We start from the raw sequence: 24,309 nt of genomic DNA, 5'->3' as shown, positions 1-24,309 counted from the left end.
TTTCTAAATTATTTCATCGTGTCTGATAACATTTCAGAAAGAGAAAGAAACTATTTCTGTGTATCATTACATTGCATATAAAAGGTCGATTTTAAAAAATGTTATCTACATTATCATTTGCTTTATTATGTCACTAATGAAATACTCAATTTAAACCTCAGACTAGGTAGGAAAGAAAAGACTATTCTCAAGTTGAATACTTTATCAAAAACTATATACAGGACACGCTCCCAAGAAGTAGGCCCAATACTAATAATTTTCAGATGCGCAGGTAGTTTATACAGTGCTGAGGTCTGGGCAAAATTTGCTGAATAAGGGCCTTAACTCTGAATATATTGTCAGTCTGTGTAATATATAAGTTGCAGTAACAGCATATGATGGTTACTTCATGAGAAACACATATTTGAAAGCTTTTGCCAAAAGGAGAAATAATTTTGTTTTGTAGGAAGTGCATGACCCTGGTAGAAGTAACATGATTTTTAAGCCAGCAACATCGGTGCCTGAGAACAATTAATAAATCCTCTCCAGCCTCATTCTTCTTCTAGAGTCCAGGTTCTACCTCTTGACCCTATATTCATCCTATTCCCTCATTACTGCAACATGGAGAATATCGTCGGCATGCTAACATTATACAAGACTCCATCTATTAGAATTCTAATGTGTGCAAACCTTATAAACTACAAAGTCCTTATTGGATATTATGTTTCCCTATGGATATTTAAAACGTGTTAATTCTAATGATGTGCTCTGGGTAATTAGATAGGAAAAGAAAATCAATTGTGAAATAGTCTCCATGAAAAATGACTAAAGATTTGTAAATTTTGAGTTTTAGAAGAAAGAGTATATATTTACTTGAGTTTTAGAAGAAAGAGTATATATTTACTTGTGGGAATTTTGTTTTCTTGTATAAAGCAAATTTTATATAAATAAAAGTTTTTTTGTATAAAAACATTAACTTTCCGATAAAAAGATTGGAAAGATTCAACCTGTGAAATTCAGAAAAAAAATTAAAATTTCTCTCACAGAAATATAGTTAGCTGTGTGAGAGGGGGCATTTAAAAATAGATGTTAGAAGCAACCATTATTTCAGGATATGTTTTTGGATAAAACACAATCTTTCAAATGGGAGGAAGGATGTTTCATAAATAACATTTTTGCAATCGTACTCCCAAGAACTTCACATTCTTGTTCAATTGCAGATAACAGTGACTAAAACTAACCATAAAATTCTTTCTAAATCCAATGGTTATTTTTGTACAATCATAAGACTAAACAATATTTTTCTCTGTGTCTTCAGTCAGTATATTTTCATCATTTCAAAAGTAAGTCTTTTACTAATATTTAAATTTCTGTTTTAGGGTCCATTTCTTTGTTTTTCCTTTTTATAAAATGTGTGTGTTTCTGTTTTTAATATTAAAAAAACCAGAAATGTCAATGTCTCTGTCACTTAAGCTGAAAAACTATAAAAACTATCAAACTGCTTTTTTACATAATCAGTCAACAAACAACATTACACCCACTTATTTTTTCATGACTTTATGTACCATGTTGTCAAATTGCCTGACAGTAACAATAATAAAACAGCAAAGTGTAGATAAATACCAGGGTAGAAATTGAAACAGGAAACCCATATTTTCCTGGGGCCCTCACAGACAGCTCACTAACAATAAGAATGATGAATATGATAACATGCATATCAGTGAATTTTCAACAACACTTTAGGTTTTGTTCACACTCATACTTATCCAGTTGATTAAGGCGATTTGCATAATTTAGATGTAATTCCTTTCTGAAAGCTATGATAAAATGCTCTGATTGCAGTATGTCTAACTTTTCACATGTGCAATTTTTTCAAGGAAGCCTAGAAATGAGCAGGAAAAAAAGGTGAAAATATTTCTAGACCCTCAAAGCAGTTTTTTTTTCTTTAACAATTCCTATTTGTTTTTCACCTCCTTAAGTCTTTAAAACATAAAAACCCATGTAGCAAAGGTATGATTTAAATATTAGCCCAACAGTTCATTTTGTGCTACTGTGTGTGAGTATGGCAGACAGACTATAAGTCCTCAGTATGTCCATTTCCTGGTATTTATGCCTTCGGTGTTATCCCTTTATTTTGAGTGCAGTATAGATCTGAATTTATTAACTCATTTCTCATGAATAGAATATTGCAGATGTTATGGGATTCTCAGGTTAGGTTATGCAAAAGACTGTTGCTTCTGTCTTGAGAGACTTCTTTCTCAAACTGAGAAACTCCAACTGAGTTTTCTTAGTTTCTTGGGGACATATACTGCCTTGTTATGTGCGGCCCTATGGAGAGACACATATGACAAAGAATTGATGTCTACAGCCAATAGCCAGAGAGGACCTAAGACCTGCCGGTTGCCTAATCTTGGTGAATTTGTTGCTATGTCCTAGGGAGACCTCAGGCCCTGAAACCTCAAACTAGCCCATCGGTAAGGTGTCCCTGAAGGTTCTTGGTCTTATAAAGAGAAGGAATTCAGAGACAGACACAACAGATGAGCAGTACAAGCAGGAAAGTTTATTAATGTGAAAGTACACTCTTGAGATGTGAGAGTTGGTAAACTCAAGACGGAGTTCCATGCCTTGGATTTGTGTTTCTATCTTTTATTGAGAGTTGTTAACTAGGGGGTAGAATATTCATTACATGAGACAGGGATTTCTAAGAGGCAGTGTTTCATGCTTTTTCTTTCTTATTTGGTCAGGAGTTTTGTGTCATGATACTTACCATCTTAGACTTGCCTGGTTTCATGTGGCTTCCTGTGGTTTTTTGTTGTTGTTTTGTTTTTTGTTTTGTTTTGCTTTTTGTTTTTTTGTTTTGTTTTGTTTTTGTTTTTGTTTTTGTTTTGGAGTACTACCAGGACAGGCCTCTGACTTTTCCAGTAGCTGGCCATGATTTCCCCTTTGGTGACCTCTAGGAATCCTGTTAGAAACTAACTAATGGCCTCTAACAAATTTAGAAGTGAGTCCTCCCCAATTGAGCCTTCAGATAAGACTATGGCTCCAGCTGACAGCTTGGCTGCAGTTTTATGAGTTCTTAAACTAGAAGCACTCTGTTAATTTGTGCCATGTCAGAAATCTTGCCTGTGATATAATAAATTTTTATTGTTTTCAAATGCTAAGTTTGGGAGTAATTTGTTGCTCAGCAGTAGATAGTTGCATATCTACTAATTATACAGATACTGATAAGTGGATGATAGATAGATACGGAGTGATTTTATTATTCTGAAAAAAATTCCTTCTTTTATTTTTTTAAAATTTGTATTGCAATTTACAAGACTATAAAGTGATAAAGCCAATAGATCACCTCAAAATCTTTTATGGGTAACTTTGGAGAAGGCTCTTCAAATGATTGTGCCTACAAGCTACACAAAATGGCCTTGAACTTCCACTCTAGGCTACATAAATTTCTCGTCTTAGGAATTCCCAGGAATGATTATTCCAGAGCAGGTTTTGTTTAGACAGAATATATGCAGAGACCTGGATTGCAGCGATACTCCTAGAATTCTCCATTTTCAGAACCTATCAAATTACTTTTTCTACTATGAATTTTCCTGACATATAGTGCTGAGTTGAAATTTTGGGGATTATTTTTTGTAGAATGTGGTCTTGAAACACTTGTTTTACTAAGGTAAATATTTACTAAGGTAAATATTAGCTTAAGTTAAAATTTTAAAGTACCTAAATTTATCTTCGTACTAATCTATTGCTTTTTAAACCCCCTTCTTTACTTTTGGGAATGTCAACTCTTTCACTGATGCTTCAGGCTTGCAGACTTTCTGTTCCCTTTATTATTCTAGTGTTTTAGTCTCTTTAATTCTAATTGCCTCCTCCCAGAAAATCATGATAATCTGATATATAATTTCTTCCCCTAGATATCTGATAAAGTCTCTTAAATTGAGTTAATAATAATCAATAGGATAGTAACATGTTACCTCAATATTTGCCTAATTCATTCTCTTAAGAAGTGATGGCAAGCCACTAGACATCTGTGCTAGTTATGAATCTAAGCAAATCTTTATGAATTTCAGGTATAAAAAAATACTTTCAGAAAAAATAATTTTGGGGACATGGAAATATTTCCTAAAATTACTCAAATCACATCAATCATGGCCACACTAACTACCAGGACTAAGAGGAAAAACATTATCATAGGTGTAGAAAGCTGCAGTCGACAGACTCAACTGATACACTTTCACATATTGAATTCTCCTGTCTTTCCCAAAATACCTGCTCTAAAAAAGTTACATTTCTATAATTCTTGTTGCTATAAAGAATAAAATAGCATAGGGAAAGTTATCTAAATTGAGAGAAAAGATTAGTCTAATTCAGTTTTTTAGAGTATTCTAAGACAAAATTATAACTCAGTTTTACAGATTAACTTCCTTAAGATTCTGGTTTTTATAGAGGTTTTTGTTCATATATTTGTTATTTAGTTGGTATTACCCAAGAGAATCTTGTTTCGAGAAAAAAATTGATAAATGACAATGGGGGAGCAGCCCATAAATCTGAATAAATGTTGTTCCAGGGTCTTTAACTGCATTGCCTAGTATCTCAGGCCTAGGTTATAGGGGATTAAGGCAAACTTGGACTTCTTGGAGTTTAACTAGTACTCACGATTAAGCCATTTGTGTCTACAGACATCATTGTAGCTGTAAATACCAAAAGGGCACAGGAAAATTAAAGAAAATAACCCAGTCTGAAGGACACTAGTTTTGTCTGAGTTCTCTCGATATTGTTGCTTATTTTTTATAAGACCTCATACTTCCTTTAGAAGACTCAGTAGTCTTATATCACACCCTTTTCTATCACACAGCTTCACCCTGGTGTCTGAACTTGATCAGCTCTGTTAACAAGTGAGACTGAACTTGAAATTCTTTTGTATGTCTTTTATTATTCCTGGTACAAAATTTGGAGTTTAAACTTAACAAAGGAAAAAAAAAAACCTCAGGTGCTTTATATGTTTAAAAGCTATATAAGAAATTAAGTTTTAGTAGAGAATTTTGATAAAAAGGACAAATGATATTAAAACTGGTATTAATAATAGGATACTGTGATTTATCCTAACAATAGGATAAAGTAACTGATGACTTTTTTATCTGAACTATATTTTGGATCATTTTGAAGAGTGATATAATAGTCAAACAGATATTACACTAGACACTCATAACAATAGACAGAATACATATAACTTCTGACCTAACTAGAGGCAGTACGCATTGTGATTAAGAATTAAAACATACACCAAATTCACTGGGCCATTGTAAATTAAAAGTAAAAAAGTAATAAGTCTTCTTGTAGACCTTACAGTCTGGTAGCAATTAAATCAATAATTAAGAAGGTAGTGTGCCACCAAATAAGATATTTAAGTCACTGTGGAAGCATAAAACAATGACACCTAATTAAATCTACTTTAAAATTTTTCAAGAACAGCAAAAATTTATTCTTGCCCTTAAATATTAATTTTTTCCACTCATAATGTAGTTATACACTTCTTAAAGACAGTGTAAAATCTCACCTGATGATGTTATATATTTTATATTAACTCTAGTATATACCATATATTAGTTCTCTAATGTTTCCATAGTTAGGCAAAAAGGGGAAATGCTTCATAACAAAAAGAACACTTGTTGCTAAGTAAATCAAAATTGAATTTTTTTAGCTGCTGTTCTTTAAAAAAAGTTCAAATTTTACTTTGTGTCTTAATAGTTTTTCATCACTGCAGCACTTCAACTTCAAATTAGCAATGATATTGTCTTAATATGCAGAAAAAGTTTATTTTGAGTTTCACTTTTTTTTTGTAACCAAAGGTTAATTGGAAATTGCTTTGAACTCTACTCCTTAAGAAATCTCTCCCATAAAGAAGGGTGGTGTGTGCATACAAATTGTTGTGGTTTTTTTTGCATACAAATGAGTACTTGAGACTGCATTATTTCATTTATAGTGTCTATATTAATACAAATAGAAACAGAACACTGACTGATCCTAATTATATCAAAAGACCTGCTTTTATTTCCTTTTAAAATTTATATTTTGAATACTAACAAGAAATTGTGGTGTTTGAGATAATCTTTAATTTGAATTTGCTATTTAGAAATAGAAATAACTTAAGTGTGCTCATAATTCAGTTCCATTATCAAGAAATATCAACTATATCTGTGACATCTGGCTGAAAAAGATTCAATAATAGGTTTTACTCAGAATGGATAGATATGATTAACTTTTCTATATATACACACATTAAAACAGAATTGCGGGGCATGTTTTCCTACTTGAAAATATTTTTTTTATGTTTATTTATTTGAGAGAGACAGCCCGAATAGGGTAGGAGCAGAGAGAGAGGGAAAGAGAGAGAATACCAAGCAGGCTCTGTGTCATCAGCACAGAGCCCTGTATGAGGCTCGAACCCACAGACCCCGAGATCATGACCTGAGCCAAAATCAAGAGTTGATACTTAACTGACTGAGCCACCCAGGTGCCCCCAACATTGAAATATTTATAAGACTTATATGGAAAAATGACTTCATTGGAATAGAACCACTGGAGAAATATGAGGGGAAAAAAAGGACCAATTCAGGAAAGAAAAGAATAATCAGGTACAGAAAAAATGGAGATATTTATGAGCTCCAATTTAAAATTTTTATTTTTAATTTTTAAGTTTATTTATCTTTGAAGGACAAGGATAGAGCATGAGAGAGAAACACATAGAATCTGAAGCAGGCTCCAGGCTCTGAGCTGTCAGCACAGAGCCTGAAGCAGGGCTCAAACTCATGAATGATGAGATCATGACCTGAGCTGAAGCCGAAGTCGAACACTTAACCAACGAGCCACCCTGGCACCCCAAAACGTAGAATTTCTTAAGACAAAGACATCTACCTATGCTGCTGGACCTACAACTGGTAGAATAAAAAGTTTCTAAGAATACCAAAAATAGTCCATGGAACATAGAAAAATATGTACATTTAGCTATTTTGAAATCCAAAGGGCATTGAACACATAGAATATAAAAAGTAAAGATTATTTTTACCTCTAGAGATAAAGCAAGAAAATGCAGTTGCTGCTGTTAATGTTTTTCCTTGATCAGTGATAATACGTTATGTTATGATGGTATTGAACTTACATAAATCTCAGGCATATGCACTGTTTCTGTTTTATTTAGATATATTGGTACATTTTGATGTAAAGATTTGATATATTTCATGTACAGAAGAGATAATTGCTAGCTCTGTATGTTTCTCTGGAGAGAAAGTAGGGGTAATATTATCAAACCATTTTTTAACTCTTATAGTATTTTCTATTTTTAATACAGTAGGTTTTTTTCCTGAAAAAAAGAAAAAAATATTACTAATTTGGCTTTACAAAAAGACCACCTCACCAAAGTGAAATTTATTGATAATTTGTCAAATAGGATTCAATGTGAGAAGGGGGGGTCCAATAGTGATGTTGGATAATCTATAAACATTTGCTTGCAATTTACCCATTTTCTTTGCTATATTTAATTTATATGCCAAGGAGGTTGAGTGGGAAAATGCTCGCTTGTGAATGGGTGTACTATTCTTCAGATCATGCCTCTTATTCTAGCCCTTGAACAATCTACTCTGATTCTTCTTTGTCAGGAATTTAATAATATTCAGGCAGAGCTATTTTAGTGTGTGTGTGTGTGTGTGTGTGTGTGTGTGTCCTTTCATTATTTTTTTTTTCTTCTCAGGAATGGTTTTCTCAGTCGTTTATAAAATACTTCTCTGTTAACACAAAGAAATTTGGCAATTAATTACAGTTTATTCTGTGATGTACATCTGTGCAGAATGTCACAACCACTACCAAAGATGGGTTTGGTTATCCCGACTAAACTAGTGATCTCCAAACATTTGTTCACATACAAGTAAAATAAAATATTAGCAAGCACTCACAGTATACATCCATTTATTCATTAATTACATGTGATTATCTACTAAATTAAAGGCATTATAAGACCTTAAAATACATACAGAATACATTCAAAAATACAAAATTTAATAGGATACAAACATATATACATCAAGAAAAGTTTTATTTTCTTACCCTACCATTTACAGCATGGCATTAAATGTATGTACTTCATTGCTCACTGTTAGATTGATTTTTATACTTACTTCTGAGGTTGCTTTTGGGTATTGCGCATAGCTATTCATAGACATGAGCAGATCATATACAGATGTGAACAACAGGTGATTTGAAAATGTAGGGCAAGAGAGAAACTCACCTTGAGTGAAGACCTGCTATGTGTCAGTCATATAATTATGTGCTCACATAATTTAATCCTTACACACTTCTATCAAGATATTGTATTTATTCATTTTTACATCTTAAGAAAAAGTAATTTGGAATTTTCCCCAAGCACATAGAAGATTTATGTTGGAGAACAGTATTAAAGCTAGATTCTTATTGATGATAAAGCCTACTTGTTAACATTCACTGTTTGGACCTTCAAGTGAATGAAGCCTTAGTCCCAGTTGTATGGAGAAAAATATTCATACATGAACTGCTGAGAATATTTTCCAAATGACCCTCTATGTGTATGCCTCCTCTTAAAGTTCCTCCGCAGGTCTACTTTTGGATACTTTGTTCTTTGAATAAGATTAGGGGACACACAATTAACTCAGGTTAAGCTATTAAGCCATCTCTATGTTCATTTATGTGTACTTGGATGACTTTAGCTGTCATCTCTCTCTGGGTGATGAAATGCTGGTCCCTTCATAGTGTTTTCCAATCTCCTCTAGGCAAAAGATAGCTGTCTCAGAAAGAGGTGAATTAAAATTGATGATTTCAATGTTGGTATTTGTCAGCCTTTCCTTTCATGGGCGCAAATTGAGTGATTTACCAGGATTAGATCATAGTTGTCTAATAGAAGTAATAATCACTAGGTGGGAATTAACAAATGCTCAAACTGTACAAATATTTAAATGAGTGCTATTATTCATTTTTATTCAAAGTAATTCTCCAGGAAAAAATACTGCAAAAATTCAATTGATTTTTTTAAATTATAATAAAAATGGATTATGTATATTTTACTATGGAAGGACTTGGAAAGTTTTGAGATAAGAAAGGTAAAGATTAATCTGGGATACCAGTCTTAAACAACTTCTCATCATTAATATGGCTATTTTTCTCCATATTTAATTTTTTTCTCAAAAATAATATATAGTAAAATTACATTATAATATAAAAAATGCTAAAGTTTCTAGAATCATTCCTTATGCCTCACTGGATTTTCTTTTCAGAAAAGTCAAGGATTTATGACAATGGGAGGAAGAATTATCCAGAAACCCAATAGATACTATTTTGGGTACAAACCTTTTTCTTCCCTCCCTTTATTCTAGTTGTCTGTAGTACTCCTACCAGTGTATACATTATCCTATCATTTTCTATATTATCTGGCAGCAGATAATAATTTTATTACCACTTCATTTACAATCACTTCCTTTTCCTATATTTATGAACCTGATTTTCAACTTCAATTTGCTATGACAGTTTCTTACATGCTTATGGAAAAGTATTCTTTCTGTCAGTTGACTCACTTACATGCAAGAAATCAAGGGGAAACTGCTTTCCATAGCTACTTCGGACCACTTTTATGTATCATGATTTACCAACAACTTGGTGTTTGAAAGTAAAACTTTAAACTTAAGTCTATTGAATTCATATACATTTTCCTTCCTTTTAAATTAATTTTGGGCTTGGATCACAGTTTTTATGTGCAATGAAGACTAATTATAAAAATTACAAGGGGTAGTAGATGAAGTAATGGACATATCAAATGATATAGAAGATAAGAACAAAAAAGCCAATATATATATACTTTTTAATTTTAGAAATAAAATAATTTTATACAGCCAGGCAAAAATTTCCAACATAAGGACAGCATAATTGGAACATCCAAAGGAAAAAAAAAACCTGAAAAATGCAACAAACTTATCCTTCTAATATTTTTAAAAATAACTCAAATTGAATAATGTCTACATGACATGAAAGAAGATATATACTGATAAAAAAAGATGCATTATATAAGTGGGGAAGTCAACCCAGAACAGAACAGACATCTCTGAAACATAACAGAGAAAACTACCAAATTAAAAAACAAAGAAACAAAAAACACTGACAACAAAACAAAACAATATAAAAAACACTTCAGGCCTTCAGGTAAACAATGAAGTCATGAGAGAGGAAATATATTCAGTTCATCATATGACTTTTTGAAGGCACTGCTCAAAATTGAACAACAAGGAAAAAAAATTTTAGGAAGCCTAAAAGTATAAATGAAATATTTTATTTTCAGCCAATCTGACTTTCAAGGATCAGGCTTCTGGAAAAACTCTTTTAAACATGTAAGATCTATAGAAATAATTTCCTTATCAGCCTTTTCTTAGAACATATTAGGGAACAAACTTTATCCAGTAAAACTTGATTAGTAAAATATGACAAATGGTTATAATTATTAGATGACAGTTGTGATTATAAGAGTCTATAGGAGTGAAACGTAGTAGATTCTATATGTATTGGCAAAGTATAATAATGTCATTTAAAATGTGAGGAGGAAGGGCGCCTGGGTGGCGCAGTCGGTTAAGCGTCCGACTTCAGCCAGGTCACGATCTCGCGGTTGGTGAGTTCGAGCCCCGCGTTGGGCTCTGGGCTGATGGCTCAGAGCCTGGAGCCTGTTTCCGATTCTGTGTCTCCCTCTCTCTCTGCCCCTCCCCCGTTCATGCTCTGTCTCTCTCTGTCCCAAAAATAAATAAACGTTGAAAAAAAAAATAAAATATGAGGAGGATCAGGAGAAATTACTTTTTCATATTAATAAATGGAGGTCAGAGTAAAGTAAAAAGTAATAAAAATAATATTTTTTTTGAGAGACAGATTGCGATAGAGCATGTGCATGCGAGGGGCGGAGGGAGAGGGAAAGAGTCTAAAGCAGGTTCCATGCCCAGCATGGAGCCCGATGCAGGGCTCCCTCTCATGGCCCTGGGATCATGACCTGAGCTGGAATCAACAAGTGGAGGCTTAATCGACTGACCCACCCAGGTGCCCCCAAAATAAATTGAAAAAAAGAAAAAGGAAAGAAAAAGCAAGGCAACCAACCCTAAATTCAAACTAAGATAAAAATTTGAACCCTAATTTAAAAAAGATAAAGTGAGACAACTATAATAGTTATTCTATTTAATAGTTATGGCACACATTTGTAATAATGATGTAATAATTATGAATATCTGTTCACCCCCTAATACCCAAGAGCCTTGGTAAAATATAAAGGACATGATATGGAAGATAAAAAGAAATTAATATTAGTAGATTTTAGTACTTCATTCTCATTCTGAAGAAGATCAATGAGTAACCATCAAAGAGATGTAAAGATGGTCTAGGGAACATAAAAATTATGACAACGCTTTAGAAATATAGGCTTGGATGTCAATAATCCACTCTTGACAATTTTACTGCTCTTTGAAATCCTAATTCCCACTGTTATTGATAGGTAAAATTAAAATTTAATTGACATCAATACAAATCTTCCAACTAATTCCCTAAAATATAACTAAAACAAACTATACACATATACATATAGATAGATAGATGATAGACAAATATATAGGTAATAGATAGATACATGATAGATGATGTAACAAACAATCATGTTAGGAAATACAAGACAATACATGTCTTTCTTCCAGCAAACAATCACATTAGAAAGTATAAGACAGTACGTGTTTTTCTTCCTTTATACAATTGATATGTTTTTTAAAACACAGTAGTGTGTTGTAATGTTATGATGCCTCCTTTAACAACATGCAAAATATCCATTCCCTTGGTGGACAGTATTTGCAATTTTTAAAATATTAACATATTCTAATTTTTCCAACAACTTTAATTAAAAAGCTAACAATGCTCACTTATAAATATTGACAGAAAATAGTCTATAAACCTTAAATATTAAAAAACCATCTGTACGTATGATAAGTATGTTAATTCAGAGAAAAACATTTAATTTGGTCCTTGTCTTAGTCAGTCTAGGCTGCAATAACAAAGGACCATAGACTAGGTAGCTTATAAACAAAAGAGATTTATTTCTTATACTTCAGGATACTGAAAGTCCAAGATCATGGTTGGGTTCTCTGAGAGCCCTCTTGCAGGTTGCAGAATGCAGACTTCTCATTGTATCCTTTTATTGTGGAAAGAGAGCTACCTGTCTGATTTATTTTCATAGAGATAATAATCCATTCATGAGGGTGCCACCGTCATGACTTAATTATCTTCCAAAGGCCCCACCTCAAAAATCATCACATTGGGATTAGGGTTTCAACATATAAATTTTGGGGGGACACAGACTTTTAAGCCATTGCAAATTTTCTTAGTTTTTATACTTTGTTATTCATGTAGGTAAAGAACTACATGACTAATTTCCTTTTTCCAGTCAGTCAGATCTTTAAATCCATACAGTTTAAATTTATTTGCAAAAAGCATTCTTGAAGACTACGCATAAACTACTAAAACTCTTCTAGTAAATACTCCCTTCATTATTTCCTGGCTAGTAAATCCCATACAATTGTTCAAAAGAAGATCTAATTGAAGTCAACACTGCCTGTGGCTTTCCTGAAGTGGGAGGGGACAAGTCATAGAACCTTTGATAACATTGTTCATCTCACCTCAAAAATAACAAGAATAAAGTAAACTTTCTAATGGTGACTTAAAACAATCAACTCTATTAAGCAACCTTGTGTCAAAGGGAGAATTTAAATACAATTGTGGCATTTGTTAAAACTACTATAATGAAAATGCACAATCTTAGGATAAATAGGATAATTACATCCAAAGTCTAAGGGAACATGTAGCTTTAAATAATTAAAAATGAAAATAAAAGTGCAAAGAGAAGTACTTACAGGAAATATGCAATACAAAAGCTTAGAAAAAGAATCAGAAGATCACATTGAGGAACTTCTAAGACAGGAAACAATACAGGTTAAAACAGAGCTTAGTAAATTAAAAAGCAAAATAGATGTAGATCTAATGAATATGCAACATAGAAAAACCATTAGCTTTCCTGAGTTTGGGAAAAAGGAAAACAGAAATTTACAAAATAAACAATGAAAGGAGGAAAAAGCTATCAAAACAGAAGGTATTTTGAATAAAATAGAGATTCTTCACACAACCTTAGAAAAATAAGACTTAGAACATAGGTTAACTGGAAATTGTCTAGCAAAATGCAATTTATCCAAACTGACCCCCGTAGAAATAGACAGTTAAAACCTACCAGTTACATAGAAGATGTAAAAAAATTTAAGAAAGTGTGCTTCAAAAATTACCACAACAAAAACATTTTATAGGAGTCATCTATCAAACCTTCAAATACCATATAATTTCATTGCTACTTAATACCAAGTTATAAGAAAAAAATGTCTAACCCCTTTTATGTAGAGAATATACCACTGATACCAAGATTTAAGATTATTTAAACTGGGTGGGGGGAAGCAAAGAATAAGAAGAAATAAAATTACAGTTAAATCACTCTTTAAGTAAAAAAAATCACAATTTATAGATGATAAAAAGGCTGTCAAGTCAATTTAAAACACATTTTTGATAAAAATGCATAATGGCTTTTGTAACTAGATAAACCACGTAAACCTCAAATCAATACCTAGCACTGTAAAACAGAACAAAACCTTAAAGAATTCTTGTTAATGTCAAGAGCAAGGTAAGAATGTCCATTCTCACCACAAATACCAGTATTGAGAAAAAAAAATCCCTATCATCTCTACCACTCAACACGACTTGTTTTCTGGGCTTTCTATTCTGTTCTCTTGATCTGTGTGTCTATTTAGGACCAGTACCGTACTGTTTTGATTACTAAAGCTTTGTAGCAGTAGATCTTGAAATCTGGAATTGTGATTCTCTACTTTTGTTCTTCAAGATTGCCCTGGCTGTTCAGGAATTTGTGTTTCCATACATGGCATTAAATGTGTAGATTACCTTTGGTACCACAGACATTTTAATGATATTGGTTCTCCCAATCCATGAACATGGAATATCTTTCCATCTATTTGTGTCTATATTCAATTTCTTTCATCAGTGTTTTATAGTTTTCAGAGTATAAGTCTTCACTTCTTTGGGTAAGTTTATTCCTATGTATTTCATTCATTCATTCATTCATTCATTCATTCATTTATTTATTTAGTGCAATTGTAAATGAGATTTTTAAAAAAATTTTCTTTCTGCTACTTCCTTATTGCTGTACAGAAATGCAATAGATTTCTGTTTATTGGTTTTGTATCCTGCAACCTTCCTGGATTCATTTATCAGTTCTTGTAGTGTTTTGGTGGAGTCTTGAGTGTTTTCTATACATAGTATCATGTCGCCTGCAAATAGTGAAAATTTCATTTCACCTTACCAATTTGGGTGCCTTGTGTTCCTTTTTCTTATCTGATTACTGTGTCCAGGACTTCCAGTACTATGTTGAGTAAAAGTGGTGAAAGTGGACATCCTTGTCTTATTCCTGATCCTAGGGGAAAAAACTCTAGGTTTTTCACCATTAAGTATAATTTTAGCTGTGAGTTTTTATATATGGCCTTTATTATGTTGAGATATATTCCCTCTATACCTACTTTGTTGAGAGTTTTTATCATAAATGGATGTTGTACTTTGTTAAATGCTTTTTCTGCTTCAATTGAAATGATCACATGGTTTTTACCCTTTCTCTTGATGTGATATATCACCTTGATTGACTTACGAATATTGAGCCAAGCTTGCATCTCAGGAATAAATTCCACTTAATCATGGTGAGTGAGTTTTATAACCAATTTTTAGATTTCATTTGCTAATATTTTGTTCAGGATTTTGAATCTATGTTCTTCAGAGATATTTGCCTGTAGTTCTCTCTCTCCTCTCTCTCTTTTTTGTAGTGTCTTTTTCTGGTATTAGAGTAATGCTGGCCTCATAGAATGATTGTGGAAGATTTTCTTCTTCTATTTTTTTAAATAGTTTGAGAATAATAGGTATTTATTCTTGTTTAAATATTTGGTAGACTTTACAAGTGAAGCCATCAGGCCCTGGACTTCTATTTGTTGGGAGTTTTTTGATTACTGATTTAATTTCATTGCTGGTAATTGGTCTGTTCAAATTTTCTATTTCTTCTGGATTCAGTTTTGGGAGTTTATATGTTTCTAGGAATTTATCCACTTATTCTATGTTGTCCAGTTTGTTGGCACATAATATTCTCTTATTATCTTTTGTATTTCTGAGGTATCCGTTCTTATTTCTCTTTTCTTTTTTAAAGATCTTATTTATTATTATTATTTATTATTATTATTTTGTTGGTATTGTTTCACTTTTATTTCATAATTATAAGTTTCACTCTGCAATCCAGCTAAACTTGGAGGAGAGTAAGGAAATCATGGGACCATGGAACTACAGCAGGAGCACAAAGATTATAGGAAATTTTGAGCATATGGGGGTGGTGGGGTGCTCTCCCAAGCTACAGAAGGAGTGGTCCAGTGGTTAAGATAAGACACAGGTCAAAATTTTAGACTTGTCCATAGTCAGCAATGGTGATCTTCCCGCTGGTCTTGCCATTCCTGGACCCAAAGCACTCCCTGGCTTCCACGATGTTCATGCCCTCCTTCACCTTGCAAACCACCACGTGCTTATCATCCAACCACTTGGTCTTGGCGGTGCAGATGAAAGACTGGGAACCATTCGTGTTGGGTCCAGTGTTCACCATGGACAGGATGCCAGGATCTGTGTGCTTCAGGATGAAATTGTCATCATCAAATTTCTCTCCATTGATGGACTTGCTGCCAATGTTATGATGGCATGTGAAGTCACCACCCTGGCACATAAATCCTGGGATAATCCTGTGAAAGCAGGAACCTTTGTAACCAAATCCTTTCTCCCCAGTGCTCAGAGCACAAAAGATCTCTGCTGTTTTTGGAACTTTGTGTGCAACAGCTTGAAGGAGACATGACTCGAGGGCTCGCTACCCATGGTGATGTCATAGAACACAGTTGGATTGACCATGGCTGGACAGTGTGGGTAGTTCCTGGGCAGCAGCATCTGCAAGGCCTGAAGATTTTATTATTAAGTAATCTCTACACCCAAGGTGGGGCTTGGATTTACAACCCCAAGGTCAAGAGTCACATGCTCTACTTACTGAGCCAGCCAGAGACCCCTGGTTTTATTGATCTGTTCTGTTGTGGTTTTTGTTGGTGTTGTTATTTGTTTGTTTAGTTTTGCTCTAATATTTATTATTTCCTTCCTTTTATTGGTTTTGGTTTTTGTTTGTGCTTCATTTTCTAGCTCCTTTAGGTGTATGATTCTGGATATATGTCAATTTAGGTTGTCAAAGAATATAATATTTGTTAAGGTAAAATTCTTCAGGGCACCTGGGTGGCTCAGTCAGCTGGATGCCTGACTTCAGCTCAGGTCATGATCTTACCATCCCATGAGTTCGAGCCCCGCATCAGGCTCTCTGCTGACAGTTCATAGCCTGGAGCCTGCTTCAGATTCTGTGTCTCCTTCTCTCTCTGCCCCTCCCCCTACACGCACTTTGTCTCTCTCTCTCTATCTCAAAAAGAAAATAAAAACATAAAAAAATTTAAGTAAAATTCTTCATCTGCTTAATACAGCTATTTCTGGACTCCAACATCATAGCTTGTATAAAATTTATTGCTGAATTTTAACCTAAATACTTAAAAGAGCACACTAAATACTAAACACTAGAAATATTAGAAGAGCAGGTAAACTACTACTTCTGGAAGATATGGTATATTAGATAGCTTGAGCTGCTATAACAAAATAGCATAGACGGGGTGACTGAAACAACAGATACTTATTTCTCACAGTATTGGAAGCTGAGAAGTTCAAGATCAAGGTACCAGCGAGGTACCTAGTTTCTTAGGCATCTTCTTGGGTCTTGTAGGTGACTGCCAACTTGCTGTATTTTCCCATGATCTCTTCTTTGTGCACATGCAGGGAGAAAGAGCTTTCTGGTGTGTTTTCTTATAAGGACACTAAACCTATAGGATCAGGGACCCACCTCTAAAGCTCATTTTGTCTTAATTACTTCTTTAGTCCAAACACAACCACCCTGGAGGTTAGGACTTCCACATATGAATTTGGTGGGAGGGAACACAAAATTTCAATTCATAGCATACGGCGGTACTTTATACTATCATTTCACAAGAAAATACGTTTATCTTATTATGACATTTGACTCTGATAAAGGATTTTAGTCTGGTGAGAGACTTACAGAGTTTTATAATGAATGTCAACAGCAGGATTATATTATAATCATGGGAATTTGATTTGCAGCCAAATAGAATTGGCTAATGAAACTAGGAAGCTCAATTTTTATCCCAGTGTTTTAACATTTATTATTTTTCCAAGTACTGAATTTAGCCACAATTCATTTTTAAAAACTCTATTCTTTTTTTCTCTTTTCTTAAATTCTACTTTTTTCATCGATCCCACAACTATAACCACTCATCTGAGTGTACAACAGCAGATAAGCCAAAGCCAAACAGTTAAAATGACAAAAGGACATATGAAATTGTGACAGCTCAATGTATTATCATAATGCAGACTGAAGCTCCATAAATTTGTGGGATATCCCAGGATTGGCTTTGGGATGCTGAATCAGAGATAAATGTGTCTTTATAGCTTTTACTAAGTTACTGGACAGTGCTTCATCTGCTGCAAAGTTGAATTTTGTGAGAGTTTGTTAAATAAAACCTGAAGTCTTTTAAGCAAGAGCTTTAAGGATTGTTATAGTTCCTATTCTTTACTTGTGTCGAAAACATAATAAAGACAGACCTCCACAGTATGGTAGACACACGCTGGGCAGAGAATCATTATTGGGAATCTTTATTTTTACAATGAATATATGAAAGATTTGCACTTCAGCTGTGTATCATTCATAGCGTGTTTTAATATGTCTATATCTTTATATCATCTATATCTATATAGATATATAAACTGGCTACAGTTGTGACACTTGACATTGAAAATATTTACTTACCAGCCAGTTATTTATTGGATATGTTTAAATACTTCTTCCCAGAAGATAAAAGTGAATGGTAGTAGAATCATTTGTAGTATAATTAAATAATATTGGATATGATTATTGTAGAACTTAATATCTCATAAACATGTAAGTATAGTACAGATATAAATATATAAACATTGATATAGTAGTCTGAGATATAAATGTAGGCATAGATACATCTTAAATATAGACATACTCGACATACTCGTATTATATGATTACATATTTTATAAATGCATTCCTATTATATTTTCTAAATATATATTATAATAGTGTAACATATGTATACATGTCAGAAAGAGAGGAGGAGGAGAGCTTGCACAGTTTTTTTTTTTAATTTTTTTTAACGTTTATTTATTTTTGAGACAGAGAGAGACAGAGCATGAACAGGGGAGGGTCAGAGAGAGAGGGAGACACAGAATCTGAAACAGGCTCCAGGCTCTGAGCAGTCAGCACAGAGCCTGACGCAGGGCTTGAACTCACGCACTGCGAGATCGTGACCTGAGCCGAAGTCAGACGCTTAACCGACTGAGCCACCCAGGCGCCCCTTGCACAGTTTTTATAAGCATAATAGGAAGATTAAAAGAGATAATGCATGTACAGTTCTTATACCTGAATTTTCATTTCATTTCATTTCATTTCATTTCATTTCATTTCATTTCATTTCATTTTTGAGAGAGAGAGCGTGTGTGAGTAGGGGAGGGGGGTAGAGGGAGACAGAGAGACAATCTCAGGCAGGTCCCAAGCTCAGTGCAGAGCCCAGTGAGGGTCCCCATCCCACCACCCTGCAATTGTGACCTGAGCCAAAATCAAGTTGGATGCTCAATTGACCCAGCCACCCACGCGCCCCTTATCCCTGAATTTGTAGGTATTATTGATCAACATGTGACAACTAGTCTTAGAAATTTTTTTCACAGATGCCTTATTTTATATAAAAAGGTATGTATTTAATAAATTTTAATCTAAACAAAAATAATTGCTTAGTTTCTTGGAGATTTAGAGAAAAGGAGTAAATGATAGTTATTAAATAATTGGGCTTGTTACACACTGAGGATCAGTATGCAGGACTAGGAGCTCTGCTCTCCCTTAAGGCTACTGGTGCCATCCTGCATCTGCAGTTCCAAATGCTCCTCTGTAGGGGTGCCTGGGTGGTGCAGTCCCTTACACCTCTGCCTCTTGGACTCACTTGGCTCAGGTCATGCATTGGGCTTCTGTGCCTATGGTGCAGGGCCTGCTTGGGATTCTGTCTCTCTTCTCTGCCTTTCCCCTGCTGTGCGTGTACTTTCTCTCTTTTTCTCTTTCTTTCTCTCTAAAAAAAATAAAAATAAAAAAATAAAACAACAACAACAACAAACAAATGCTCCTCTTTAGAGACAGCAATAGTCAGAATTACTGTTTGGACAAACTCCATTTTGACCCTCCATTCACCTATATTCAAAATGGAAAGTGAATTAAACATAACCTCATTCCTAAGCAGTCCACACATCTGGTCTTATTTTATTTGGAGAGCCGTGCTACTTTTGTAGCTATGTCATACCTGGAGGTGTATGCCCATACCATTCATTGCCCTCTGTTCTTTACAATAGAAAAAAATCCTCTTAAAGGCTTATACTATTCATATCCTCAAGTTTAGGAAATCACCTTTTGGTCTAAAATGTCTAGGGTAAATTTGTGAAATGCTATGGACAGCCACACAAAACCTTGCATCTGTGTTACAGGGAAGCAAATATGCCAACAACTTAGTATTAAAGTCTCCCATGTCTCTCACACCCCAATGTGCAGCTTCAAAGAAATAGTTCTATGTTTCTGCAGAAAAATTAAATAATATATTGATTGTTATTAGTATATACTTAATAAAGCTATAAAATTATTGCTAATGTTCCATATACCCAATTTTAAAAACAGCATTAATCAATCATTATTTTGCAAAAATTAAGTCATGAGATTGTAATAGAAGATTAATATAATTCATGGTATTTTAGTATAAATTTGTCAAAAAATTTTTGTTATAGGAATATTTGTTTCATATTTCAAATCCATTGTGATCCGATACTTTTGTAAAATTTAATAAAATTAAGTAAAATTAAGTAAAAAAATAAAATTCACTTTTAATTATTAGACATAACAAACATTAAAGTATATACATATAAGAGTTATACATGATAGAAATATCATTAGAGGAACAATATAGGAAAAACAAAATAAGTACCAAACTCTATTATCTTGTTCATAGTATACACATGAACACTTAAGAAAAAGTACTGTCTTCATGTTCATAAATGTTGTCCTTTTGCACTTATACCTAAATAAAATGTTATGAGAGAAGTAGCAATGCTCCACTTAAGTACCTACATGCATACTTTATACAAGTATTGAGGATATCTGAATGTAAAGTATTAATTGTGACAAATGAGCTTGTTGCTTCCTTGTTAGTTAGCCAACTTACATTGGATTGATAACAGTGATTATAAAGAATAATGTGCATCTAGGGGCGCCTGGGTGGCTTAGTTGGTTGAGTGTCCAACTTCGGTTCAGGACAGGATCTCACAGTTTGTGAGTTCGAACCCGGGGTCGGGCTCTATGCTGACAGCTCAGAGCCTGGAGCCTATTTTAGATTCTGTGTCTCCCTCTCTCTACCCCTTCCCTGCTCATGCTCTGTCTCTCAAAAATGAAGAAACGTTAAAAAAAAGAATAATGTGTATCTACATTCTTTGTATATATTGTTCTAATAATAATGCTCAGAGTAGAGATTTATAAGCAATTTCAGCATTCTCTTGTTTATTATCTTTTGTTTTTCCAAAATAAAACAAGAAGCTCTGATTTTTGTAATGCATCTTTTTTTTTCAACGTTTATTTATTTATTTTTTTTTTTTATTTTTGGGACAGAGAGAGACAGAGCATGAACGGGGGAGGGGCAGAGAGAGAGGGAGACACAGAATCAGAAACAGGCTCCACGCTCCGAGCCATCAGCCCAGAGCCTGACGTGGGGCTCGAACTCACGGACCGCGAGATCGTGACCTGGCTGAAGTCAGACGCTGAACCGACTGCGCCACCCAGGTGCCCCATGTAATGCATCTTTAATCATTTACTGGTAGCACAATACAGAAAATTCTCCTATAAAGTTACAGTTGAACGACTTTAAATGAGAGAAATAAATAAATATTAGAACCATAAACTTCTGTATATTGATCTTCTATTCAATAAACTTAAAATTCGATGTTTCAAGGAGTTTAGCAATAATGTTTTACAGGTGTGGAAGATGAAGAAAACCTTTTTTACCTCACTGATAAACTTCAATTATGGAACATGACAATGTTCTGCAGAAACTGTTCTTCCTTACGTAGAAGTTTCCCAACAAGTAAAATTATCAATGATCACACTGGTCACACCCATTCAAAGAGAAGGCATGTGACTTTTCAATGGCAGATAAAAGTTAGAACATTAGCAGAACAGAGTTTCTACAGACTAAAATAATGAGTTGGTTGTGTTCCAAGGCTTTAAAGGTGAAAATTGGATTGCAAGACCACATTGGCAACATCCGCAAGCTACAATGAGGCATACTTTATTAGCTATATTTCTTCCATGAATTGGACTCTCATATTGTTAGTCAGTTCTTGTATATTTTGAGCATTGGTGTCCTTGGAAAGGTAGTTGAGTTTCATATTTTGTCACAGTATTACCAAATATTTTAAGCAAACATCTTCAGTACAGCCTTCCAATAATATTTTCACGAGCCAGTAAAGTACTTTGCATGTATGCCATGGTAGCATTTAAATTCAAAACTACTTCACGTATTTTTTATTGCTTTGTTTTGAACTTAATTCTTTATGATCTATCTCTAAATGCTGCTAAAGTTTGATGGTTTTGTTACTTTATTAGCTAGCCTGCAAGAAAATATATAGTATTCTTTTAGCACTTCACTTATGGTTACAAAACCAATCATTTTATGAAAGATCACATACTGGATAAAATCAGTGCACTTTGATCTGTAAACTTTCAAAATCATTACCATCATCACCCTTTGAATTACTACTGCATCACACTCAGAATGCATGTCGTTTTTTTCTTACTACCAGTGGATTGTAGTTTGCCGTATTAAAGGTAGAATTTAAATTAAATAACAAATATTTTTCTTACGTGTATTTCTCTGAAAATTTTTGAAATATTTAAAAATTTTAATTAAACTAACTCCCTTTCTCTCTCTTTCTTTCTTTCTTTCTTTCTTTCTTTCTTTCTTTCTTTCTTTCTTTCTTTCTTTCTTTTTTTTCTTCTTTCTTTCTTTCTTTCTTTCTTTCTTTCTTTCTTTCTTTCAATTGCAATGTAGCTAACTTGCAATGTTATATTAGTTTCAGGTATACAATGTAGTGATTCAGCAGTTCCATATATTACTCAGTGCTCATCAAGACAAATGTACTCTTAATCTCTTTTACCTTTTTCACCCATCTCCTCTCCTCTATGGTAATACGTTTGTTCTCTGTAGTTAAAAAGTCTGTTTTTTGCTTTCTCTCTTTCCCTCTGTTCATTTGTTTTGTTTCTTATATTCCACATATGGTATGTGGAAAAATCATATGGTATTTTTCTTTCTGTGACTGACTTATCTCGCTAGCATTGCGAGAATTAATGTTTTTGTATTCTTTGGATGAATACCCAGTAGGATGATTACTGAATCATAAGGTAGTTCTATTTTTAATTTTTGAGGAAGCTCCATACTCTTTTCCACAGTGGCTGCAACAGTTTGCATTCCCACCATCAGTGCAGGAGGTTTCCTTCTTCTCACATCCTTGCCAACACTGTGTTTTTGATTTTAGCCATTCTGACAGGTGTGAGGTGATATCTCTTTGTGGTTTTAATTTGTATTTCCCTTAGGATGAGGGATGCTGAGCATTTCTCATATGTCTGTTGGCCATTTGTATGTCTTCTTTGGAGAAATGTCTGTTCATGTCTTATGCCCATTTTTAACTGAATTATTATAGTTTTTTGGTGTTGAGTTTTATAAGTTCTTTATATATTTTGGATACTAACTTCTTATCAGATATGCCATTTGCGAATGTCTTCTCCCATTCAGTAGGTTGCTCTTTGATTTTGTTGATTGTTTCCTTTGCTGTGCAGATGCTTTTTATTTTGATGTAGTCCCAATAGATAATTTTTGCTTTTATTTCCCTTGCCTCAGGAGACATATCTACAAAAATGTTATGGCTAATGTCAGAGAAGTTACTGGCTGTGCTCTCTTCTGGGATTATTATGCATTCAGGTCTCACATTTAGATCTTTAATCAATTTTGAACTGGTTTTTATGTATGGTGTAAGAAGGTGGTCTAGTTTCATTCTTTTTGTGTGTAGCTGTCTGGTTTTCCCAACGCCATTTGTTGAAGAGACTTTTTCCCATTGCATATTCTTGCCTCCCTTGTCAAAAATTAATTGGCGATATAATCATAGATTCATTTCTGGACTTTCTATTCTGTTTTGTTGATCTGTATGTCTATTTTGTGCCAGTACCATACTGTTTTGATTATTGCAGTTTTGTAGTATACCTTGAAATCTGGAATTGTGATACCTCCAGCTCTGATTTTCATTTTCAAGATTGCTTTGGCTCTTCAGACTCTTTTGTTGCACACAAATTTTAGAATTGTGTATTCTGGTTCTGAGAAAAATTCTGTTGGTAATTTAATAGGGATTGCATTAAGTCTGTGGATTGCTTTGGGTAGTATGGACATTTTAACAACATTTGTTCTTTTATGTATGAAAAACTCACAGCTAACATTATACTCAGTGGTGAAAAACAAAGCTTTCCCCCTAAAATCAGGAACAAGACAAGGGTGTTTACTCTCATCACTTTAATTCAACATAGTACTAGAAATCCTAGCCACAGAAGTCAGAGTAGAAAAAAGAAATAAAAGGTATCCAAATTCCTAAGAAAGTTTCACTATTTGCAGATGACATGATACTATATATAGTAAACCCTATAGAGTCTACCAAAAAAACTACTAGAACTGATGAATGAATTCAGGAAGGTTGCCAGATACAAAATCAATCTACAGAAATCTGTTGCATTTCTGTATGCTAATAATGAAGTGTCAGAAAGAGAAATTAAGAAAACAATTCCATTTACAATTGCACCAAAAAACCCACAAAAATTTGCTAGGAATAAACTTAACCAAGGAGGTGAAAGACTTGTACTCTGAAAATTATGAAACATTGATGAAAGACATTGAAGAGAATATAAACAGATGG

The 24,309-nt window shown here is 33.7% G+C and overlaps 1 pseudogene; it reads right to left on the bottom strand.

Moving 5' to 3' along the window:
* Positions 1–15,559: 15,559 nt before the first annotated feature.
* Positions 15,560–16,081, bottom strand: LOC122481590 (annotated as a pseudogene).
* Positions 16,082–24,309: the final 8,228 nt, after the last annotated feature.

The sequence above is a fragment of the Prionailurus bengalensis genome, chromosome C1, assembly GCF_016509475.1.
Source record: "Prionailurus bengalensis isolate Pbe53 chromosome C1, Fcat_Pben_1.1_paternal_pri, whole genome shotgun sequence".
Classification (NCBI taxonomy): domain Eukaryota; kingdom Metazoa; phylum Chordata; class Mammalia; order Carnivora; family Felidae; genus Prionailurus; species Prionailurus bengalensis.
The sequence above is the reverse complement of the archived record's forward strand: the minus strand, read 5'-3'. Positions and strand labels throughout refer to the sequence as shown.